This window comes from Gnatocerus cornutus, chromosome 2 (genome assembly GCF_029298725.1).
Source record: "Gnatocerus cornutus isolate USDA-ARS CGAHR chromosome 2, icGnaCorn1.1, whole genome shotgun sequence".
Lineage (NCBI taxonomy): Eukaryota > Metazoa > Arthropoda > Insecta > Coleoptera > Tenebrionidae > Gnatocerus > Gnatocerus cornutus.
This window is the reverse complement of record NC_142234.1, coordinates 7012261-7036119: the sequence shown is the minus strand read 5'-3', so window position 1 is coordinate 7036119 and position 23859 is coordinate 7012261. Positions and strand designations below refer to the sequence as shown.

General features: G+C 32.5%; 1 protein-coding gene across 3 annotated transcripts in view; it reads right to left on the bottom strand.

Annotated features, from left to right (window-relative positions):
* The window catches only part of Atx-1 (Ataxin 1), a 31611-nt gene extending 9671 nt beyond the window's left edge, over positions 1 to 21940 (bottom strand). The window contains exons 1-2 of one of the 3 annotated variants that reach the window (XM_088029169.1): positions 21695 to 21940; positions 8162 to 8205 (exon numbers count right to left, since the gene is read on the bottom strand). The gene's annotated coding sequence lies outside the window, so the exon portion shown is untranslated. Of the gene's footprint in view, positions 1 to 5691; positions 5930 to 8161; positions 8206 to 21694 lie in introns of those variants that run through there. The other 2 variants (XM_088029172.1, XM_088029170.1) reach the window with 2 other exon arrangements.
* Between the last annotated feature and the right edge of the window lie 1919 nt (positions 21941 to 23859).

Sequence of the window (23859 nt, the reverse complement as noted above, 5' to 3'; positions counted from 1 at the left end):
AGTAATGTATTCAGAATGCTGCAAAAATTTACCAGACTACTACGAATAATTTCCCTAGCATAGCGTTAAAATACGAAGCATTGTACCGTATAGCGTGACTTAGCGTACTCGATCAAGTCGCTATCTGACATGGTCGAACTTGAAATCACCATTTAGCACACGCCGGATCAATAAGACTGGAAAAGTTCATTCAGCCAGTAAGAAATCGAAACCAGCAATAACCACCAACTTCAAGATTGTGTCTACGATATTCATCGTTTTCTAATTGGAAGTAATATATCATCAGTGTGAAATCTAACATATTCTTAGTCAAGAGCTGTAGCATGTTTAAACTGTTTCTAATGGCCTGTAATTATGTTTCACGAATCACGTTACAAAATATTTCTGGACGTTGTTTTGAAGAGTCAGTCATTAATAAGATGAATTTGTTTTTATACAAGCTTGTACCTGCAAGTTTTATCAACAGAAAGTAGACTAAACACGCCATAATTACAGTGTTTTGTTTAAACTTCTTTACAAGCCCAACGGGTCAATAGTGCATAGACTGCATGACACCGCGCTGTACTTAGACCAGTGTTGGAATGATGTAATATAACAGCAACAGCACACTTCCAACAAGAAAAGTGCAACCTTCTTCGTATCACATTTTAACCTTAACCTCGCTATTGAATTTCATTCCACAATGTCGTGATGGAGATTTTATGATAGAATCCATATGGAACTAAACAGAGGTTCTCCCATGTTTGCAGATTTGCTATTATAAAATTTAAACTAAACACGTTACAACGTCCAACATTAACAATTCATTACTACTACGTATTTTTCGCCGTATTATATAACAATGAATAATTCACGACATGAGTCATCCACCACAGTCTAGTGAAAAAAATCACAATTTGTAAACTGTTGTGCAACTACCGTTTGAGTCTGATATATGGTCAAGTCACTAAAAAATTAAAATTTATATAAAAGCAGTCGCGAGATTGATGTAGATGTGAATGTATAAATAACAAGCAAAAACCGTCATTTTCAGTTCTTGTAACAATGCTTTACCTACTCCATCATTTTCTTTTTATCAAGAAGATGTGATGGAATCTCTTGACTAAGTCAAGTAAATTTATTTGTCTGATCCCTGTCCGCCCATCGATTACGAATTCCACTCGCTTCTCAACAAGCACGGCCTTTTTCAGTAATGACTGTAAAGTAGACATTGCCATATAGCAATTCTAATAGGTGTGTATGCCATGAATATCAATCGTCTGCAATTTTGACATCCCTGACATTCCCAGAATGCACGCGCATCACTACAACTACCATTGTTCCTTCTGTGGCAAGGACGAGATAGCTCTTGAGATTTTTAAGCTTCGAGTCAAAGAGAATGGGTAGTAAAGGTGAGTTATGAAAAGTTTCTGTCAGAAATTATATCTATCATAAAAGGTACTTGAATAATTTCTAACAACTGTGTTATCACCAGCAGTTTTCAATTTTTTTAAATTCCATAAGTCCTAATCAATAGTAAAATACTAAAAGTAATTTTTATTTTTGCAACTTGATAATTGTGATTAGAAAGCAATTCCGTCATTTTACGCGGTATAAACCCAATGGGATTTTTATTTGGACTAGCCCAAAATGATATTTGTCACATTTTTATTGAGTATTTAAAAATTGATTTTTCATACTGCATCAACAAAAGCTAGAATTTTTTTACCCGCTAAGCAAGGTAAAAATGGTACTTTCCACACTTAGGGCCGAAAATGTTTTTTTCACTTCACCCCCAGGTGGAGCACAATCCGCAAAAGTCCTTTAAACGTAAAAATTACATTTAAACTTAAGAATTATCAACAATTTCAAGTGTTCTAACATCACTACATAATTTCATTCGGAATATGAAATGAATTATTTTTTTCTAAAAACGTGACAAAAAATCATTATTTTTAGTCGTTTTTCGACAATAAAGTAGGCACATATTTGTTTGTATTTCTCGGTCGATCCATATCTTTTTTTCAGCCCTGAAAACAAAGATTTTTGCATCTCGGTGTACAAACTATTATTTTTTAAACTGATAAATAATGATGATAATAATGAAGGGACTGAACAAAATTGTATTCGTATTCATTTGATTGATTGTAACTGACTTCTTAAAAATGCAAAATTAACAGCTCTGAATCATTGCAATAAATAATGCTATAATTGCATGCAATTATTAAAACGTTGTAAAATACCAACCACTCAGTAACTAACAATTAATTTTAAGTTGCAATCAATATTTCATTTTACTTCTTTCAAAAATAGAAATGGAAAACAGGTTCATTTAAGAACGAAAATATTGTTTACAAGAGATCAACTCTAATAAAAATGTATACATTCTAAACCAAAGAATTTCAATTTTAAATGGGGACCCACTCCAAATTTACACATATGTACTACATTTCCGTTTCCGTCAACTTTCCCAAAGTTGTAAATCGTGCGTAGAAGAGTGATCGATCAAGAATTGAACTATTTTATTTGTATTCAATCAAATGGAAGCCAACAGAACAATGGAGTATGGTTTCTGCAGTAAATTAGCCCTTAATTTTAAATCCGACGCCCATTCGGGATACATTTAAACAAGATTTTCCTTGGAATTATTGATTTCATTGAAAAGATAATTAATTAATTAATTCCCTAACCAGAAAACGAAAAACTTTTTTCGCTTTTTTAATGGTTGAAAGTATGGATAAATTAATTTTCTAAAATTTAAAGCAACACGCCTAGATATCTCTCAATTTCCAACATTAAAAGGCAAGTCGGGGAGGAAAAAAGGTTTCAAAATTTGCACTCATAGAAAAAGTATTTTCTCTTTTATATACAGGGCGTTATGTAAGTAAAACATCTACAATAAGTAAAAACTTTTTCTTTTTCTTGTAAAAGATATACCTGAGGTTGTAAATTAACCAATCAGTCCTGAAAAAATGATTAAAAATCTGACCGGTAGTAAGGTACCTAATGACAAAAACAACAGTGACAAACATCTGTCACATTTGACATGTTTAGTCAATGGCGGCACACATATATTTAATACTTAAAACTGAATATTTCATTCAAACAATAAATGATATCGGGAATTATAAAAACAATCAAATTGTCCATTGTTCCGATCTGGGCAAAGATATCAACGCCACAACAAAGAATGATTTACTGTTATCTCAGAACCATTGCTGTTCAGCACTGTTCAGCACATCTAACACATACAGATACTGTCAGGTGAGACATATGTGACATTTTGTTCCACAAAATTTCTTGTTTTCTTAAATGTTACAAATATCCTCATTTTGACATGATGCGTTACTTTTATGTTCTTCCATTGCTTACAAAAAGTGCTGGATAATTTCAATTACTATTGTAGCACCTTCCCATTACTGCTGCTACAGTATGGTGCTTTACTTTCATAAATCCTGTATACAGGGTGATAAATAAAAGGCGCCCATGTTTGGAAGTACCATGTCCTTTTCTATTTAAACCATCTCAGAAATCAAAGCAAAATTAATCTAAACCTATTTATTTTTACAAAACGGATTTTTTTCAAAAGAAAAAATTGGCAATGCTATTTAACACTTTCTAATAAAATTTTACAATCGTCTCCGAAACTAAGCAACTTAAATTTTTAATACAGAATATCATCAACTGTAAAAATCTAATCTATAAACAATAAAACTGATAAAAAAAAATAACCAAATAGAGTTTGATCGTTTAAAAAATAAAGCTTCTATCTTATTTAAAAAAGCACAAATTTCGTTTTGGTTTTCAATTTTCGACTCGGGAAAGAACTAGCTGCAACATAGATGGCTTTTTTTAACACCCTTAATGTTTTGATTAGTTTCACTGAGGACACTAACGACTATTGTAAAAATTATATCGAGGAATTATTATTCTGTTTTTTATGAATCTGGGCAAAATTGGATGTTTCTGAAAAAACACTCAATGTTCTTTGTGATACAGCTTTTAAAACTAGAAGAGCAAGACTCAGAAGATAAAATCTCAACCTTATTAATGATAGATTACAATGAAAAACCGCTTTCAATGTTACGTTTTGGAAAGATGCAATGAGCATTATATTTCTTTAGAAGGAAAATTTAATTCTCTTTTCAGTAAAAGACCAATTTACGTGGTCATCCCACAGAAAATGTTTTGAAACTGTCTGAAACCTTTTCGAGCAAAAGGAGCTTCGGATGTGGGATCAGGGATTAATTTTTTTGTTGACCAGTTTTATTTTCGTCAAAGTTCTAAATTGTGAGTCAGAAACTAACAGTAGAAATTGAATGTGCCGACCACTTTTTCTGCCAAATGTACTTTTGTACTACCAAATCTGCGTGCAAGCAATCATATTAAAAAAATCTTATGTATTTAAATGCAAAGGTCCCCCATTTTGTAAAAGTTGATTGTGAAGTGTCCAAACAAGAAAACTGGAATTTAGTTTTATCTACATACTTTATTTTTCATAGTGATATCAAATTCTCCAATGAAGCAACAAAAAATTTACATGAACTAGAAACTAACAAGATGTTCGGTTAAAACTAGTCAAAACTTGTCTCCACAATTGTATGCCAACGTATCAGTGGAACGTAACCGTTGATATGGAGGCGCTACTGAATTGAAAAGTAAAATAATACTCAAAGTTCAAAAAATATAAAGATAAAATATTCAATTGATTGGTTTCGGAGAACCACTCGTTTGTTAAAACGTTATCAGCGTTAAATAATTTCGGTTACCTGTTTGTGTGTTGATTAGCTTTAGTAATGACGATAACTCGTGAGTATGTGCTCATTGTACAAAAACTTGAATGAAAATTTTATTGTCACTGCGTAGATAAATTCAGTGCAATATTGATAATTTAATACCTTAATAATCACATGGTTAAAACAATATTGTGGTTTAATTATTTAACGGTGTACATACACGTATATCACGAATCAAGGACGATGGTTAGCAAAAAAGTGTGGTTGAAATTACAAGTCAAAAGTAAATATGCCTGGCAACGTTGAAACAGTCGAAACAATGGCGTATAGTAACAGCGGTAGTAAAGACTGAAATTTACTACAAGAGCATTCCTGCAGCTCAATCGTTACACGGACCCAGCTACTGTGCAACAATCCAACCACGCAGTCGCTAGAAACAACAACGTGTTCTGTTATGTAAGTCTCAACCTTCAACTGGTCGATTGTAGAGTTTAACTCGAAATAGAACTGCGAGGAAGGAATATGCAAATTGGTTTAATTTTTTAGACACGTTTCGGCAACACTTTGCTGCTTCAATATTGTCAAAGGAAAAAGCTCGGAAAGCTGGATTATCTAAAAGGTCCGAACTGATAGAAAAAACCTTTTTCTGTCGTGTGGTATTTCTTTCCAATGATCTAAAGCTCGAGTGGGAGTTAGCATGTTTATAAACAAGTTGTATAAATTGTGAATCCTGCGAGAGCGAAAGAGATCGTGCGACAAACGACAAGAACAACCAATAAGAGAGCGCTTGGCAACAAGGCTTTTAGACTGCACTTTTCGATACTTTTGGTCCGCGGTCCATACAAACCGGCTCCACTAGGCCTACATTCTTTAGGTGCGTTCCTGCACACATTCGTGACCGATGACGCCACGACTTTTTTCCGATGACTCCCCTATTTTCCTGCTGAAGAAGCAAACAGGTGGATCTAATGCTAACCTTATGGTTTGCTGAACTTATTTGAAAAAAGATGAGAAGATGCTCCATGTGCGACCAAATTCTCAAGAATGCCACTTAATCAGAACTGTCGATCATTGCAGGAGGGCACTGATCACAACCAACACTGCAAATGTAACCAGCTGATTGCGTAGCTCAGCAGGAACGAGCTAGGTCTAACCTTCTCACGCGATACCGAGAAACTGAACCGAACCAAAGTGAAATGAAACGTTGAGGCTGGCGGCCGACGGTGACGGTGGTGGTGGCAGAGAATGAAACGTTCCAGTTCCAGCGTCCTTTTCCTGCTCAAACGGACACTGATGGCGTCCACTCTCTCAATAATTAGATGATCAAAGCGCCAAATTTTCTTTTTTATAAAAACACCGAGATTATCGATAAGTAGACTCGTCTAACCTAAAATATGCAAATTTGCAATAACAATTGTAATAACTAATGTTCCAAGGTTGTGCGTGGTTAAAACTGTGAGCAATATTTAATGCAGGATAGCATCAGTGCTATTGAACGTACACGCTTTTTACATGGTCATAAAACCTCGGTAACACGTAGCAAAATGACCTTTAGCAGAGGAAAATTAGGGAAAATAGAAGAAGTAAATTAATAAAGTTTCGTCCTTTCGGGATTTGATGGGCGGAAATAAAAGTTCTAACTTTTTAATGCCACCCCGAACTTCAAAAAATCACCGCACGGAAAAGGTGATGCGACAGCTTGTATAAGATCCTTAATTTACAATTTGACATTCTGTTCCTGTTGATTCTTTTTTTAATTTTAAGCTGTCTCATTGTATATTTTTTAGATTAAACAGTATTTCACCACAATAGTTCTAATAAAACTTTTTCTGATTCGAAGCTTTTAGAGTTACGTTAAGAGTAGCATTGTTGTTCAATTGTTTGTTGTTTTGTATGTTGGTACTCCTGTCAATTGTTTGTCGCAACTTTAGATTCATCCAATAAAAAAACGTCAGTAACTTAACCGTTTTAGGATAAAAGGAAATAAAAATTTCAAATTGCTTTTCGAAAAAAACATTAAACTACCGTCCCAACAGAAAACTGTTTTTAAGCTTTTAGAAAATAAGCGTTGGGCGAACTTCGGAAAGCGTCCGCCAAAACCCTTGTCTTCTAAAAATTGTATTTTAATAATGCAATATATTGTACTTATGAAAATAAACTATAAACTAGAATTAAACTTAAGGTTTAACAAATCTTAAGAGTGTGCACATAAATCCTAAATATTTTGCAAAAATAAATTTTCGAAACTATGAAAACCTGAATTCACCTTGAACTTTTTCGTGTATACTCCTACAAAATACATATGTAAAATAAAAATAAAATGTAAAAATAGTTGCTGTAATTCCATCATCAGCCAAAAGCCCGTTTTATCGAAAATTTCACTAAAAATTGACAGTGGTATTAACACAAATTAAACAAGAATCACTCAATCAGAATTTCAATTAATTTACTGGAAAATGGGCCACATATCAATAAAATCCACGATTTTAAACTTGCTAAAAATAGCTTCTGATGATGTCGCTTTAAAATCATCATCCAATTTCCGATTTTTGTTATGCTAAAATTATAAAACCACGACATTTTAATCATTTAAAAAAATCTCTGGTCTTTGGAGGCAGCTCATCCAATCTGCTTCCGAGTAAAGTAAAAACACAATAATCCCACCGTTTAATTATTAATTTTTACATGAAATTTTCATCGTGTGACCTTTTGTAGACACAAGCCAACAACCAAACCGATTGAAACACAAAAATCAATATAAAAAATGGTAATAAACTTGTTTTCATACTCTTGATTTCTGCGCTGCTTTGGCAGAATTTCAAAACAATAGCATTTTGGTTGTCACAATATTTGAATTATAAGCTGAAAAGAGGAATTAAATTTATCGAACAAAGAAGGTTCGTACTCTCTTCAATATAATAACCTCGTTATAAAATGTTTAACTCGATTCAAACAAATAATAAGGGGATGGAAAGCACCTGTTAGGATTCCAACTGGAATAATTGTGAAGGAAAGTTGTTAACAACGTAGTTATACAGAACTATTCACTGTTACATCTAAAGCTTACTGAGAACCCCTCTCATTTTTACTTAAACAGGTTTAATTGATGTTGTTAAAGTAACGAGATACTAAAAACAATAAACAGCAAGGTCGAATAATTTACGAGGACAAGTTGTTATCTGAAAAAGAAGAAATTGATGAAAAATTGATAACAGTCTCCATTAACGTTTCAGATTATATCTGTGAATATTTCCACTCACTATCTTAAAAACAACAATTGTTGAAAACAAACTATACATAATTACCACAGAACTTCTTGAAATGATTATAATTTTATCTATTTAATTAATGAGAGTTCATGACATCGTGAACTGCTTGCATGTAACTAAGGGAATGCGTTAGTTTAAACGTTGCTAGTACTAGTTCAAAAAATTGTGAAAATTTACCTTGAATACGAAGAAAAATTGATTTTCCTTGGTTGAAGTGGCACCTGTAACAACAACGATAATGGTAACTACGACTTTCATTTAACTTTGGCAATTTATTTATAAAATACAGATAATACCTTGCGAGTATGTTATGGTTATTGTTAATAGTACTACTATTGTTGAGAATATTTATTTGGCACATTTATCACTGATTTGAAATGCAATAACGCCGTCGATTCTGTTATCCAAATTCAACGCAAATGACGGTCATTACTCATTCATGTTGTTTAATAATGGATGGGGAGTAAATATTGTCTTTCACAGAACAGACTTTATAAAAACTTTACGAATGTCATTTACTATGAGTTATCTTATCACCGTGTTCAAACGAGTTTTGTAAGGTTCTAATTTTAGCTGCTTCCGCACAGATGCATTATGCTTTATCTCATGATAAAAGTCAAAGATTTCGATGTTATTTGCGAAATCGCAGGATGTAGAACAAAAGAGAATTTTGTCTCTCATGAGTCTCCACGTGAACATGTGTAATGATTTCCATGTTAAGGGTCTAAATCACAGTGCAAATAGAAGATAACAACTTCGTGACACTCGATAGCTCCTTTGCGCTTAATGAGAGTCTATTCCTGGGCAAGGAATAGATAGACCGGTAGCGCGTCCCTGCGGTCGTCCTGGCAACTCACTACGAGCTCGTTGACGTCCGCAGGATCTACGACCTTCACCTCGCTTGTCTCGGTTCTACCATTTCACCTTACATACCTGCTCTGGGAGGCGGCTCCATTTTACACTGGTAGGTGCTCGTGGATTGCATTATTATTGATTCATTTTCGCAACCTTGGCGAAAAACTAACATCTAATTAGGCTGCAAAGGACGGCGGTTAATGCGTTCCAGGTAGACTTTTAATTTATTCAGATGCACCACTAAATATTTCTAATTTAATAAGAAACGAAATGGCAAAAGAGATCAAATCTAAACGATGAGGTTATTCGACATTTTTCTCAAAAATTACAAACGATGATAATTTGGGGACAAAAATAAGCAGATAAGACGAGTTAAATGAAAATATTCACATTTTCGTGACACTTCTAGTTATATCGAAAGTAGTAGTCAACTTGCTTATTTAAAAATATAATTAGGTATTATTAAATTTTTGGATTTTACATAAGGGTGACTTCGTAAATAATTTGCTTGTATCTAATAACTTTACCAGTTCAGACATAGAAAGATATTTCAGGGTGTGATTTGTAGACAGTTAATTTGCGGTAGAATAACTTTTTATATTTTGCCCTAGTCTCACCTACTAATTTATTATTTGGAAATCTCTTCAAATTAGAAAATTACTAAGCATAAAAATGTATTGTAGAAATCAACATTATTGTTCCTGACACGATAACAATAATAACAATAATAATAATAATAATAATAATAATAATAATAATAATAATAATAGTCAGACAATTCCAACATTTGTATTAAAACCTGTAAAACAGGTGGTTTTGATGATATATTATTAAAACTTGAAAAGATTACTGTTTTTAACTTTCTTAAAAGCTGTACATAATTACAAAATTACCTATACCTACGAATGTGTGTCAATTATTATATGAAAATGTTCATTTTAGGACAATCTAAAAGTTTTATGAAAACTTGACCGTTTTAATGTCTTTGTAATGAAATTGAAGGCAAACTATCCTAAAACTGTTTATCTTTAACAGAAATGTTTAAATTACGAACAAAAGCCATAACATTTTAACCAACACTTTTATTAAGTACAAGTATTTAGATTTTTCTAATGTTCTTACCATAATCTTTGTTGTCCTTGGAGTATTTATCTTCAAATTTTAAATTTCAGAATTCTTTGAATTATTCTAAATCTCAATGATTTTTATAAACAATTAGAATTATGTTCTTAAAATTCTTATTCTTAATAAAAAGCGAATTCTGAAAAACGATTGATGATGGCAAATATTATTATTAGGTTTCCATATATCGACAAATTCCAAAAATAACAAAACGTCAAATTAATTTTTAAATTAATTTATTGGCTTGATAGAATAAACTCTCTTTGATCAGATTATCAAGTTATTCATGAAAATTGTATTTTTGGTTGCATTCGAGAGTGGGCAGGGTCGTCAAGTTAGGTGAATCAGTCTGTATTTTCCGAACCCCATGACCATTATAATTGGAAGGTCTTCAAAATTTGATAAAAATGGCATCTAGAGAATTTTGTTCTCTATCAAATACCCCAAAAACGAATTAAATCGATTAAAAAATAAAAAAAAAACAGAGGAATGGTTCAAAAATTAAATTTTTAAACCGCCCCCAAATACGTAATTTTGAAAATACGACGTCGACGTCAGCATATTTGGAATCAGGAGTTTATACATAGGTAACTATATTATTGCAAATTTTCAAGAAATTCGAACATATAAGTTTAGACTTTCGTGATTTGCTCACCAGGAGGTAAAGAGAAAATTTTTGGCGTAAATTTTTAAATTCAATTTCTTTACGTTGTTTATTTAATCAAACCATAATTAAATCTTCCACCATTACGTAAACTACCAGATAATATGATCTGCCAAAGAACAGAAACTTTTATGGGCTCAAATGTGTCGCGTCAACACTAAATGCTCTAAATAACTGCTGGAAAATGTAATAGAGTTTATGTATTGTTTATTTATAATTTTAAGTGATCCCAGTAACTATAGGTACGCACATTGCATGTGAAAATATGTCACGGGAGAGAAAAAAATATAAAACAAATGTGAGGGACAAAAATGAATTCAAAAATATTTATTAATAAACTATTTTCTGGGTGGTAAGACTTATATACAGGGTCTATCAGAACTAGCGGACCAAAATGAAACGATGTATTCACAATCTTCTGGGAATAATTGGAAAAATGTTTAAAAAAATCCATCTTTAATAGTGATCAGAAAATGAACAATTTAAACTAACCAATCGTGTTGCTGATGTTAAGTTACCTGAAAATTAGCTTTTCCTGCTTTATTTGTAACTATGGATGCATCTTAAATATTTTTGCATTGTTGTTACACTGACGTAATTTTTTAGGTGACGTCTTCTCATAAAAATTGACAAGTTTATTTTAAGACCAACAAAATGAAATAATAAACTCAAACTTTAAAATTAACAGAATCCGAAAAACAGATTAGTAAATGAATACAGAAATAACAAAAATGAATGAATTAGCGGTATAAATTTGAAAAAATAGGTAAATAGTTTTTAAAGTAAATGTTCAAAATTTCTTCCTTCCACTTGAATGCACAGAGCAGCTCTTCTCAGTAGACTTGCCCTAGCATTACTGACCATTTCAGCTGTTATTGAAGCAAATGCTTCTTGAATGCGGTTTCTTAACACGTTAATATTTTCAGGCATATTTCGGTACACCAAATTCTTGACGTGTCCCCAAAGGAAAAAATCTAAGGGCGTAAGGTCTGGCGACCTGGGGGGCCAACGTCTTGGGCCTCCGCGGCCTATCCATGCATTAGGAAATCTAACATCTAAATGGTTCCTAGTTACATTTGCAAAATGTGCTGGGCATCCATCATGTTGGAACCAAATATTGTTAATGTCAACATTTCTTAATCTTTGTAGAGGAATATTGTCTAGCAGCATGTCCAAATCATCAACTAAAAAATTTGTATAAATTTGGCCGTTGAGTCTGGCGGGAAATTCGTACGGGCCAACCTGAAAGAATGTGATGTTTTATAATTGCGTATAACTTGTTCTCAAAACAATTTACTATGGCGTTCCCAAAAATTCCAGCCCAAAGATTGACAGAAAATCTTTGCTGGGGATTACTCTGCCTGAAGACGTGCGGATTATCTCGCCCCCAAACATGAAAATTTCTTTGATTGAAAAATCCATCTTTTTGAAAGCAAGATTCGTCTGTAAACAATATGCTTTTGACGAAGTTCTCATTTGCTTCATGTTCCCGCAGAAGCCAAGTACAAAACTCCACTCTTAGAGGATAATCTTCCGGCGTAAGACATTGCACTTTAGTATAATGAAATGGGTGCATTCGTTCGTCTTTAAGAATACGTTGAACAGTAGAGGTGGACATTTCAAGATTTCTGGCCACAATACTAATGCTCGTTTCAGGTTCCTCTTCAAAAATCTCAATAACCGCTTCCTCGTTGTCCACGGTTCTCGCAGTTCTTGGGGCACCCCCAACCTCCCTTCTGCATACTTTTAAATTACCAGATTCTCTTCCTCTCTGTACTAATCTTAAAATAACATTTCGGCTAGGCTGTTCCCTATTTGGAAAACGAAGTGCGTATTGCTGGATAGTAGCTGTTGCACTGCGATTACACTCTCCATACAACAAGACCATATCAAAATATTCTTCCGGGGTAAACATAATTAATTATTAAATACAATGAAACCACAAATCAACGTTTGGAATGACTGTCTAATTGTCAGAAATACTTTGTTATGACATAACAGTCAATTATTTTTTGCAACAATTAAATAGGTTTCTATGGTAAAAAATATATGTTTTAAGGTAATTTTACATCTACAACACGATTGGTCAATTAAAACCGTTCTTATTTTAAAAGCCAACAAGAATGGATTTTTTTAAACAATTTTCTCTTTATCTGCAGAAGATCATTTATCCATGGGATGATTTTGGTCCGCCAGTTCTGATAGACCCTGTATAATAGCTTATTTATTTAATAAAGTATAAGTAAAGAATATTGCAATACGTATTATGTGTTTGGATGTAATTTGGCTAATTGTCAATTCCAGAACACGTGTGGGGGCAGGGAAGAGAAAATTTGTACACTCAAACTTCATTTTAAAAAGTGTTATTTAAGTGATTTGCATACATTATAGTGGTCCTTGCAGGATTTAAAATCTACTTAATACTTATGTGTGTGCAAATCAATAACATTTTTTACTTATTTATTATAAAAAATTCGAATGCTCAAGTTTTAGTAATTGACTTATGTCAATATTGTTGTCACAAAGTTATAACTTATTACCTGTAAAACAATAAAATTATAACTTCGATAATATACTAGAGTTCATTACACTTTCGCACTTTTTAAACAGCACTAACATCGGAAATTCCAAATAAACAAAATTTATTTTTGATACTCACTCTAATTCTATTTCGTGAATTCTTAAGGATCGCTTGTAAAACATTCTCCATGTAACAAGTTGTTCCAATAAATTACTTCTTGCGCTTTCATTACCTTCAAATTTGAACATAACTTTTTCAAACGTTAATTACGTGCCCACATAAGCTCGTGCTCTTTAGCTGCTGCAATTCCGGTGCTCAAGTCTAGACTTCGTTGTAAACTTAAATGAAAATAGAATTCGCTAACCCGTAGGTCAAACAATTTTTTCGTTTATAGATAAAACCAAGAACTTACAATATTAAATAAACGAGCGTCGTAAATAAGTACCATTTTTCTTTAATAAGATTTCTTAAATTTTCTTGCATTTCTTTAATTATAAAACACTAAATTCTCAACATCCTCGTATCGTAATCATATAAATTCCGTTTCATTTAGCACTCTTCCTTTGATTATGAAATATGTTGAAGGAAATTACAAACGTTTCAAGTATTTGCTTTACTATAAAGCAATATAAACAATTCTTAAATACCTAGAACTTTACCGAAATAACTCCATCAACTTTGCCGAACGTAAATAAACTTTTCAGATAGCACAAACTTTACTTACAAGAAGAGTTGTTATTCATTACAAAAATAAATGTTTAACAACAGTGTTAAATGTTACGCAGATGTTTATTGTCGTACGGAGACACTTTGATAAAAAATTTGATAAATCAGCGAATTGTGCAAATTGATTTCACTTAAATAAAGTAATTTTTTAATTTGCTAATTCCACTTCAAATTTATTTCCCTCAGTGTCGGGTTCATGTAATTTTTCTAATTTTATGATATGCACATCAATTATAGTAATAACTTTCTGGCAATTGTATTAAAAAAAATGTCCCAGATACATTAAATTGCCACCTTTTAATTATACAAGAGGGTCCAGCCGTGGGTCGTTTCATTTTTAATTAATTAAATTTATCCAAAGTAATTAAATATTACTAAAATATAAGACAAACGTTCTTGGTAAAAATGACTGCTTCCATTTCAGAGAGGAATTTATTCATGTTCGTTATTAGAAAAAAATATCCGGTTTGTACATTAGGTAAATAATTTCTCGTTGTTTTGAAATCGGAATTATGTACCTATTTATAAAATACAAAATACTACATTACTCCTAATGGATTTTATATAACCAAGGCTCAGTTCAACGAAGGCGCTTTGCATTTATTTGTAAACGTTGTGATGTAAGCTAAACCTGGATTTAATAAGGTAATTGTTTTGTTTACCTAATTCATTCATAAATCTTTGATTATGTTATACCGTTAAAATTAGACTCGCTACTAAAGTTACATGAATTTTAATAAAGCTTTCGTTCTTTCCACAGCCGGAACAAAGAAACAGCTCCTTTAAAATATTTTGTCCCGATAACAATGCCAATTTATTTTACAAACCTCCACATTTTTACCTCTAAAGTAAAGTTCATAGTACGAATTAAAATTAATTCCTCATTAAAAATGTACATAACAGGCAATTAAATTAAACTTACAACAGGCAGTGTCTGCATAAATTAAGCATTTCAGCAGACGGCTGTATTAATTAATATGTTGACTGCGTTCCGCCACCAAATTTTTGCACATCCGTTGAATGAAGGTCATTTCAAATAATTTATTGTCTTTATTTTCACTAACAATAAAATTTAATAGGCACAAACATGGTAAATTCCGGTTCAACATACTATATGCAGATACAGAGTGTTACGGCTAGTAGTTTAGATAATAACTTTGTAACTCTGACAATATTTCTCTGGAAAGATTCACAGCCGGATGTGTTAATCTAAAAAGGCTTGGCTCTAATTTAAATGTTTTTGAGTGGTGGAAACAATAGTGGTCTTAAGTGACAATGCACTAGTTTCTGATCGCTTGTGAAGATATAAATACGACGAATTTAAAGAGATCACACGTCAAGCTTCTTCGCGTTGGTCAGTTTAATTCTGATCGATCAAAATAGGCGACCTCGTTTGTAAACTAAAATGGTTTAAATTCTTTCTTAATCTGAATTTAATAGCTTGGACCTAAGAACGAATATTGCTGTCTTAACATTTGTATTTTTTTTTGAACAATCAAGCGATAAATTTCTAGTCCAGCTGGTGATACATTCTTAAACGATGGTGTAATATTTATTGTTCAACGTCTCCATATCGATGTTCTGACGTGTTTGGTAAAACATCGTAACATTCAATTTTATACCACATGAATGTCAACAAAAGGTCAACGACCGTTCTGTAAATCGTAATTCCAGCGAATTATAATTTCCGAATTGTTGACTGATTTCTACAAAGTGGGACGGTTTTATAAAGCAGATCTACTGTTCAATGCATGAATGCAAATGGCTGATCGGCAATTTTAATTTATAATTAAGAGGTCTTCATTTTATTTAGGTGATAAAACTGAAACCTGAGCGTAGCTATACATATAACAATTTTTCAGATATTTTTTTGTTTACAGGCGGACCAGAACTTGCATATCCTGTTTAATGAGAAAAAGTTGATTTAATGAAAAAATCAGTAGGTAGTTGCTTTCGTTTTTTGTGACAGAACAAGATCGCAAATAATTCAAATATTTGCAACAATGTAATCAGCGATAAACTTAATTTTTTTACAAACTCCAAATACAGCGTTGTACCAATAAGACGAATATAGCAAACATTTTATTTAACTTAAATCTAACATTAGTGCAATATTTCTGGTTTCAAAAGCTCATTTTACAAGAGATAAAAAGATAAAAAAATTGGACAAAAATGATGCAAAATCAAAAAATTCGATTTTTAATTTAAAATTCTGCGATCTTATAATAAATATGTTCCCAGAATTTTAATTCAAAACTCCTATATCTAAGACTGAAATAATCGCTCTGTTCTTTGATTAAATATTTTTGGTCCCCAAAGTTAAAAAAAATTGCAGTGCAAATGTCAAGAACCACTCAGTCTCTGTACCGTATAAAATTAATTTAAAAAAATATTTTATATTCAAAACATCGCCCGTATGTCATGTAATTCGTCACTAATAAGGCAAGTTAAAGAATGAAAAGGGTTCATTAATTCATTACGATTTAATTGATTCATTTTATAACAGAAGTAACTTCAGTTAAAACTGAAGAGTTATTATCATTCAAACAGTAGCCGTCTATTTAATTTATTTATTTTATGTTTATTCATCACTTGAAAAAACAACTTAATCCAACTTTTCTACAACTATCAGCACAAATCGGTTGAATAACATTAATCATTGAACGCACTAGTGATTTTCTGGTTGCAGATGCTTACCAGTGTTAATTTTCATGCTTTTTATTACAGTAACACAATTTCATTGTTACTGATTGCGGCAGGAGAAGTTGTATGCGATAAAACGAATATTAAAATTTATAATCTAAATTAGCATTTACTTACTAAATAATTAATCCTTACTTAATTTTTTTTGTACTCATTACATTAATGGAAATTTTACATTTTTTTAACCTTATCGATCTACTTATCCCCATGTTACAACATTAATTACTCTCTTATTCAATTATTGAAATTATAATTACCTGTCTTTAAATAGATTTAAAGTTGTCGGAATTATTTTAAAATCAACGTAATTATTATTAATGAAATCTACAAATATTACGAATTCACAATGAAGTCACTTATGTATTCTACGAATTATTGTTTATGCATTAACGTATCGTTTCTTAGATATATTATTTTATATTTTAATTTAGTATTACAGTGAAGTAATCATTATTTGATAAAAAGTTTAAATAAGAAAAGAGTTGGATATATTTAGAAAATACAAGCAGAATAAGTGAAGTCTAAACAGATGAATATTTTAAAGTAACCTATATTTTCAATATTTTTACTATTTATGTCTCAGTTCTAAGTTTATTAAGGACACTCTTTGTTCTATTATGGTATCACAGTTATCGATCTTGAACGTAAAAATGGTGGCAGAAGATTTAATTATTTACGCAATTAAGTAAAAGTTTTGTATAAAGGTTAAAAAATATTGATTAAAAACAGAGGCATATAATGTATCAAAATAATTGAAATTTTCTATATCTGGATTTAGTTACATACTTATTTACATTATGGAGTAACTTTCATTCTTTTAACGCGGTTGCTTAATTTTCCTATTAGCATGTAATTATGTATTTTAAACATTTTCCGGTGAATTATTTCATCATTCGGAGCTCAGATATGAAAATTAATCGAATAACTTTTCGATGTTTCAGAAATATTTTATTCTGTCTTAGTAATGGAAGTGCTGAGGCTGGAGCACTCTGCTTTCAATCAAATTCAATTCAATTTCGACAAAAAATATTGTGATTAGCTGTTCGAGTTGAAAAGAAATAAATTATTGTACTCGTACGTAATTTAGTTCGCAGTGAATAAAAGCCGACTTCAACATAAATGGAAATGACAGATCCATGCTGGGGATCATTAGCGTTAGCCCTTTTAATATCCAAACTAATTGTAATGTAATAAGCGTCCAACATAACGCAAACAACGTCTCTGAATCTTAACAAAAACGTAACAACATGTGTAATTGCTTTGATCTCTTTACGATCATTAAATTGCTTTTTCTTAAAGCTCGACATACTGGTAAGAATTTTTCCTCATTAAAGGTACATAAATACATAAAATGAGGCAAAAGTGGCTACTTTTAATGGGCGATACGCGCAAGTAAATTGGTTGTCCATTCCATAAATTTCTTTGCGGACAAGTGACCAATTGATTCAAATCACGGACGACAAACAAAACATTATAAAATATACGGACTAATACGGGCACCATTGTCCAGTGCTTATAATATGAAGACTGAATACAAATAGAGTTCTTGACGCAGAATCATAACATTGCCGTGGATTATTAACTTAGTCATCAAAACATTAATAATTATTATGATGAAAGATACAGAACAAAAAAAACTGTCGAGGTAATTGTTTCAGATTTTCAGATGACTGCGTCGCACATTTGTAAACACGATCTGAGTCATGGTTCGTGGTTGTGCTGGTGCTCGGAGTGCACTGAGTAATAATACATCAGCATCAGGACAGGAAACCTCAAAGCCACCAACGTTTGAATTCTACAGGGTGTTCGTTTTATTAAAATACAAAAAAGAAACAGTTTGAATCTTACGAAAGTGTGAACGGAAAGAACTGAGACGAAATCTCACAAAATTTTGTGCCTTTCGGTCGATTCCAGGGTCTCTCATATCCGGAACTGGGGCAGAAAAAAAGGTAAACGTGACAGGATTCCTCAAGTCTTATATATGTACTAAGAATACGGTCTTTCATCTTGAGAATTCCACCGAAAGAAACAACGAATCATCATTCTAGCGTCGTCTTTTGCATATCTCTGTGGATTTTTGGAAACTTCCTAGTTTCTGTGTTTAAAAAAGAAGTCATCTAGAAGAGATAGTTTTACTTGAAAATGTTACCGTTCAGTCGAAACTAGAAATTTTGTATCGGCGCATCCACCATTTTTAAAGTAGCCTTTTATTCTATTTTACGATGTTCTAGAATATTCTAGGATATTTTAAATTCTTGTCTACGTGCCGGATGAAATCTAACAGAAATCTAATCTTCACATATTTTATGAAATCGTAGAAATTATATGTATTGCTTAAGCCTAAGCTTCAAAATGATTAGCAAAACCTTTAGTGGTATATGTGGCGACAAACTCCATTTAAGTTCAGTTGCTAGAAACTTAAATAGAATTTACCTAAAAAATCTATTGTGCACTCAAATTTATCCTACTTCTACAAAAATTCGTGAAAAAACTAACTAAATGTGAAGATGTTCTTGATAAACTTAGGGGTAAAAGATTTGAGTTTTGTAAGATATATTACATGTAAAATTTCTAGATTATGAAACCAAGGAAGTCGTTTGGAATGTTTTAAGTTCATTGTAAATGTCTCAAATTAAAACTTTTCAGCTTGAATAAACACATTTGCATTAGCTGAAGGTAAAAGAGTTATTTTGTAAAACAATTGTGTAGACAAGGAAATTAGCTTTTTAAAATCCTAAAGAAGATCCTAAATTAAAATACGAGAAAATAAAATCCTTTTTATTTATTATGCCATCCAATCAAAAAAAAACTTTTCATGATTTAATGATCTTGAAGTGTTTGAATCTGATGGTGACCACATGAAAGGAAGTTGTTGTTTTCGATGAAACAACATTTTGTGTTTTGTTTATTATTTAGCAAAGTGTGCAGCATCTGGGTCCATATCAACCGCTAAAGTAGTTTGTCATCAACTAGAAGCTCGTGTTGGCTAATTACATTGTTTATACGAGTTTTACGAGAAACACTAATGGGTCAATTTCTGGCTTGTATCCTACAACGTGGGTTTAATTATCTAGTATCGAGGGGGCAAGTCTATTTCCACATACTCAGCCGAATAGTGAACAAGCATGCAAATGAAAAACACAGGCGCTTGCATAAATACAGGAGAGGTCATTGGCGCCACCGTAAATACCTTCACCAAGCTCTGCCACTTCTTCTTGCCAACACGGTCGTAATTTATTTGCGTGATTTTTATTAAACAGCGCATTTGCATAGTTTACTTGTCTCATTCAGTTTTATTTTTGTGCTTAACTTGTCGTCCAACAGCCGTTATGTCAGAAACAGGTTACTTCCCGGGTTAAAAATACCTGCAATATGTAATGAAACCCACGCTGTAGGCTAACCCGACGATGTATATTTTAACCCGAGGTTCGAATCTTGATCTCAAACCACAACGGATAATTACGACTGAAACAGGCAAAGGGACCTTATACCTCCACTTCTCAGAAACGCGGCGGTACCACTAAGGTGCTCTCAGAAGTGCTTCAAATTGTTATTTACCTGAGTATTGGTTCGATACAGGTACAGCCAGGTGCACTGTTTGGCGCTAGAAACCAATAAAACGTGGATTTTTCTGAATGAAAATGCGCTTCGATTGCTGCCTAACAAGGTGGAACTATATTTACATCGAAATTTAATAATTTAAAGATAGAACGAGCCGTAATAAGAGTTCTGTTGGAATATAACCCAGAACGCAGAATTGTGAATTTGTACTGAAAAAAAAAATACAAAGTTACTATAAAATTAGCAATCGATTTGGTTCGATTGACTGAAAGAAAAAACTAACTACTTATAGATTGAATTACTTATATCTAGCTTTTTTAGAGTGTAAAATACAGTCGTTTTTGCGCCAGAACTGAAAGCTTTGTCTTTAGATCTTTTTCCTGGTCTTTATTTTCACACTTTCATACTAATTTTAATGAATTTTGTAACAAAAACCCTTGACCGTGAAATTATGTTTTTTTATGTAGTACAGGATTTGAGTTTTTGGAGTAAAACCAGAAGGACAGACTTAATTAAATTAATAAGCCACGTTTAGATCTGTTTAGATTTGGGTTTTTCAAGCTTTTTGGTAAATCCCGAAACCTCGAGCGCAAACGTAACGTGGCAATTAATGTTTAGATTCCTACTCTTAAATTGATTTATTTTTGCTATATTATCCTCATTACTTAAGCCAACCCTGGCACACACTTGTACTAGGTACGAGAAAACCTATTGTGGTCATCTAAACTTGTTAGAAAATTACTTTACAAGAATGTGGAGAAATATTTAATAATAAATAGTACATACCACTTTTATAATCACCACTTTGAACTTACAGACTTTAGAGTTTTTATCTTTTGGATAATATCAGAGGAATCTACGTTTTTGAACAAGAGGTGATAATATAACAATCTAAACAATTTGTATTCTTTTGTGGACCAACAATCGACACTTTTAGAACACATAGATCTTCTCAAACTTTTTATCTTATCGTTGACGCATCTGTCTAAACCACATGTTCAACTTTTGCAGTTTTCAAAGTTTTCAAGCGAATTGTGGTATTTGGCCATGCTAAAACGTTGCGTTGGTTCGTTTCACACTGTGGCAAAAATAGAAGGCATAAATTTGGCTTTTAAAGCAACATGAAAATTGTACTTTGCATCAGTATCTAATGCCAGAATAGATAATGAGCCAAAATCGTAAAGATTATGCCAAAAAGGAGAACTTTAGTACTGGTAGTGATCCGTAAAGTACGACTTTCTATTATGTAGAAAAATATCCTTTGTTGAGAGTACTCCTTTAGTTTCTGTACTAGATCTAGATCTAAAGAAATATAACCGATGAGTAATTATTACATTAATCAGCAGCGCTTATAAATCATAAAATGTGCCCATATTGTAAAACACGAGTATCATTGTAAATTGCAATACAAACAGATAAGTGTATCCGATACACTGCTGACGTATTTTTGAATGGTTATTATTAAACAAAATTATCTCAAACCGTGGTAAATTTCAGTTTCTGCCTCTTCCAAATTCGAGCCAGAATTCCGATCGGTGCAAAACAAAGAATCACTTACTTGGAATCGTCTGCTGAGTCTCCTTGGACGATTTCCCAAGCTGAAGACAGCGTTTGTCTTGTGACCACACAGTTCACTCAACCACCATCACCGATTCTGGTCAAATGTAATTAGTTTGCATTTTTTCCAACGCCGGCACTTGTAATGGTCTTGTGTATGGAACGAATTACGTATCAACTGTTGCTAGTGCTCGATTTTACTGAGTGCGTACGCAAACACTTTACTACTACGCTACTACAGGAATGTAGCGGGGATACTACGAGAAGTGGACCTGCGAGAAGCTTCTGCATGAAAACCACTCTCTGAAGAGAAAACTTGGACGAGCAACTACGGTAAGAAAGTTCAGGGCGTGTGGATGTTTTGAAGATGAGTGGATGAGATACGCGGACGCTAACGCAAGACGAGACCGAGCTTGAGCTGGACAAGAGAACGTGGAACTATTTTGGGTACGGCTATGGACACGTCTGAGGTCGGTAGACCATTACTATGCCAGAGAATCGTTTATCTTGCGCTGCCTAGGCAACAACAGAATTTCAGACAAAATATCGATCCAAATCGATGCAGTATCAATGTGAAGCTGTGTCTTACTGATTTTCTCTAGTTAGAGGGACAATGGGAGCATAACTCATTTCCTTTTACATGAAAAGTCTGATAAATTTTCTCACAACTATCGTAATAAAAAAAACAACTTTGCTATTGAAAGTGAAGAATGCAAGAGGTGTTTTTGTTCTCTCTAATACTTTATTTCTAAAATTCTTGAATAAACGTCCAATGTTGTGCCTCAAAATTTGCTTCTATTTATTTCACATTTGTCCTAAAAACTTGTAATCAGACCCCAAATTAGGTACTGGAGGAAATACCCAAAATATTTATTTTAACACTTCCACAAAAACAAATAAAAATATACAAAACTGAACATAAACTAGAACAGTTATAAAACATGCATTTTTTATTTATATAAATCAAAAAATATAGTACTTATATCCATCATGACCCACTTCTAATATCTATTGATTACTATGCAATAATTAATTGCAGTTTCTTTAACTTTTGTATTTGCCCCAACTACAGCAACTCTAAACCAAAGCGTCTAAATTCTATCTAAAATAACTGTCCTGTACTGGTTTTAAAAATTAGTTTAATGTAAAAAAGTTTCAGAATATCGTTATAAATAAGCGGAATCAAAATAACTGTAGAATCAATAGGTACGTTCTAAAGATATCATCGATGAATTATTAACAATATTGATTGCCGATTATAATAATGGCGTAATTGAACTTTTTCATTTATTTATAGTGCCTCTTCATAAAAAAAAATCGATAGGCTATCAATGCAGTTTGATAACCATATCATAATTATTCCTGACCATGACCATGACGAACTTAATTTACATGATGGAATTCACAATTTATATAACATTGAAATTCATTTTTAATATTCATTTAGACTACTGTAAACAAAATAATGAATCCATTTCTCACTTGGAACGATTTTCACTTTATTTAGTGACGCCACACGCCGCGTTGGCCCTTCGTAATGAAAGAGAAGAGACCAAACCTATTCGTTAAAAATCCATCTACCTGTGTTGCTTTGTAGATCGTTTTGTCCTACACACCTACGTCGAGTGGCTTCCCATCGTGCTATTGTGATTTTTGCTGAGCTCTATTATTTAACAATGTCTTTTTACAGTCGACTTGGTTATATCCTTCATTGTTTATTTCGTTTCAGTGTTGCTTTGTTCGAAGAAGGCGCCGTGGTCGAACCGATAGAAAATAGGTATTTTTCGAAGGTCGAGTGGATTCTTGTCTCATGACTTTTGAGCCAATTTTCTCAGAATTTGGTGTGGTTAGGAGAGACAGGAGCGCAAACAGATTGTGAGCATTCTTTAGGAAGTCTGACTTGTTTTTACATACCTAAATATAAATAACAGAATTAAAATTATCACTGTGTGCTTCAAGCAATAAGGTTTGTTGCAAAAAGTAAAGTTCATGGCTCTGAAACAACTGATCGTTCCATTTTAACATGATAATAACTTGTAGTCACAACAAAATTATGAAATATTAATTGGAGTGTTATCAGAACGTTTTCGAACATATGTAGGAAAACACGTTGTCAACTGCTTATTTTATCTAATGTATTGTAATGTATAGACTGCCTAACTTATT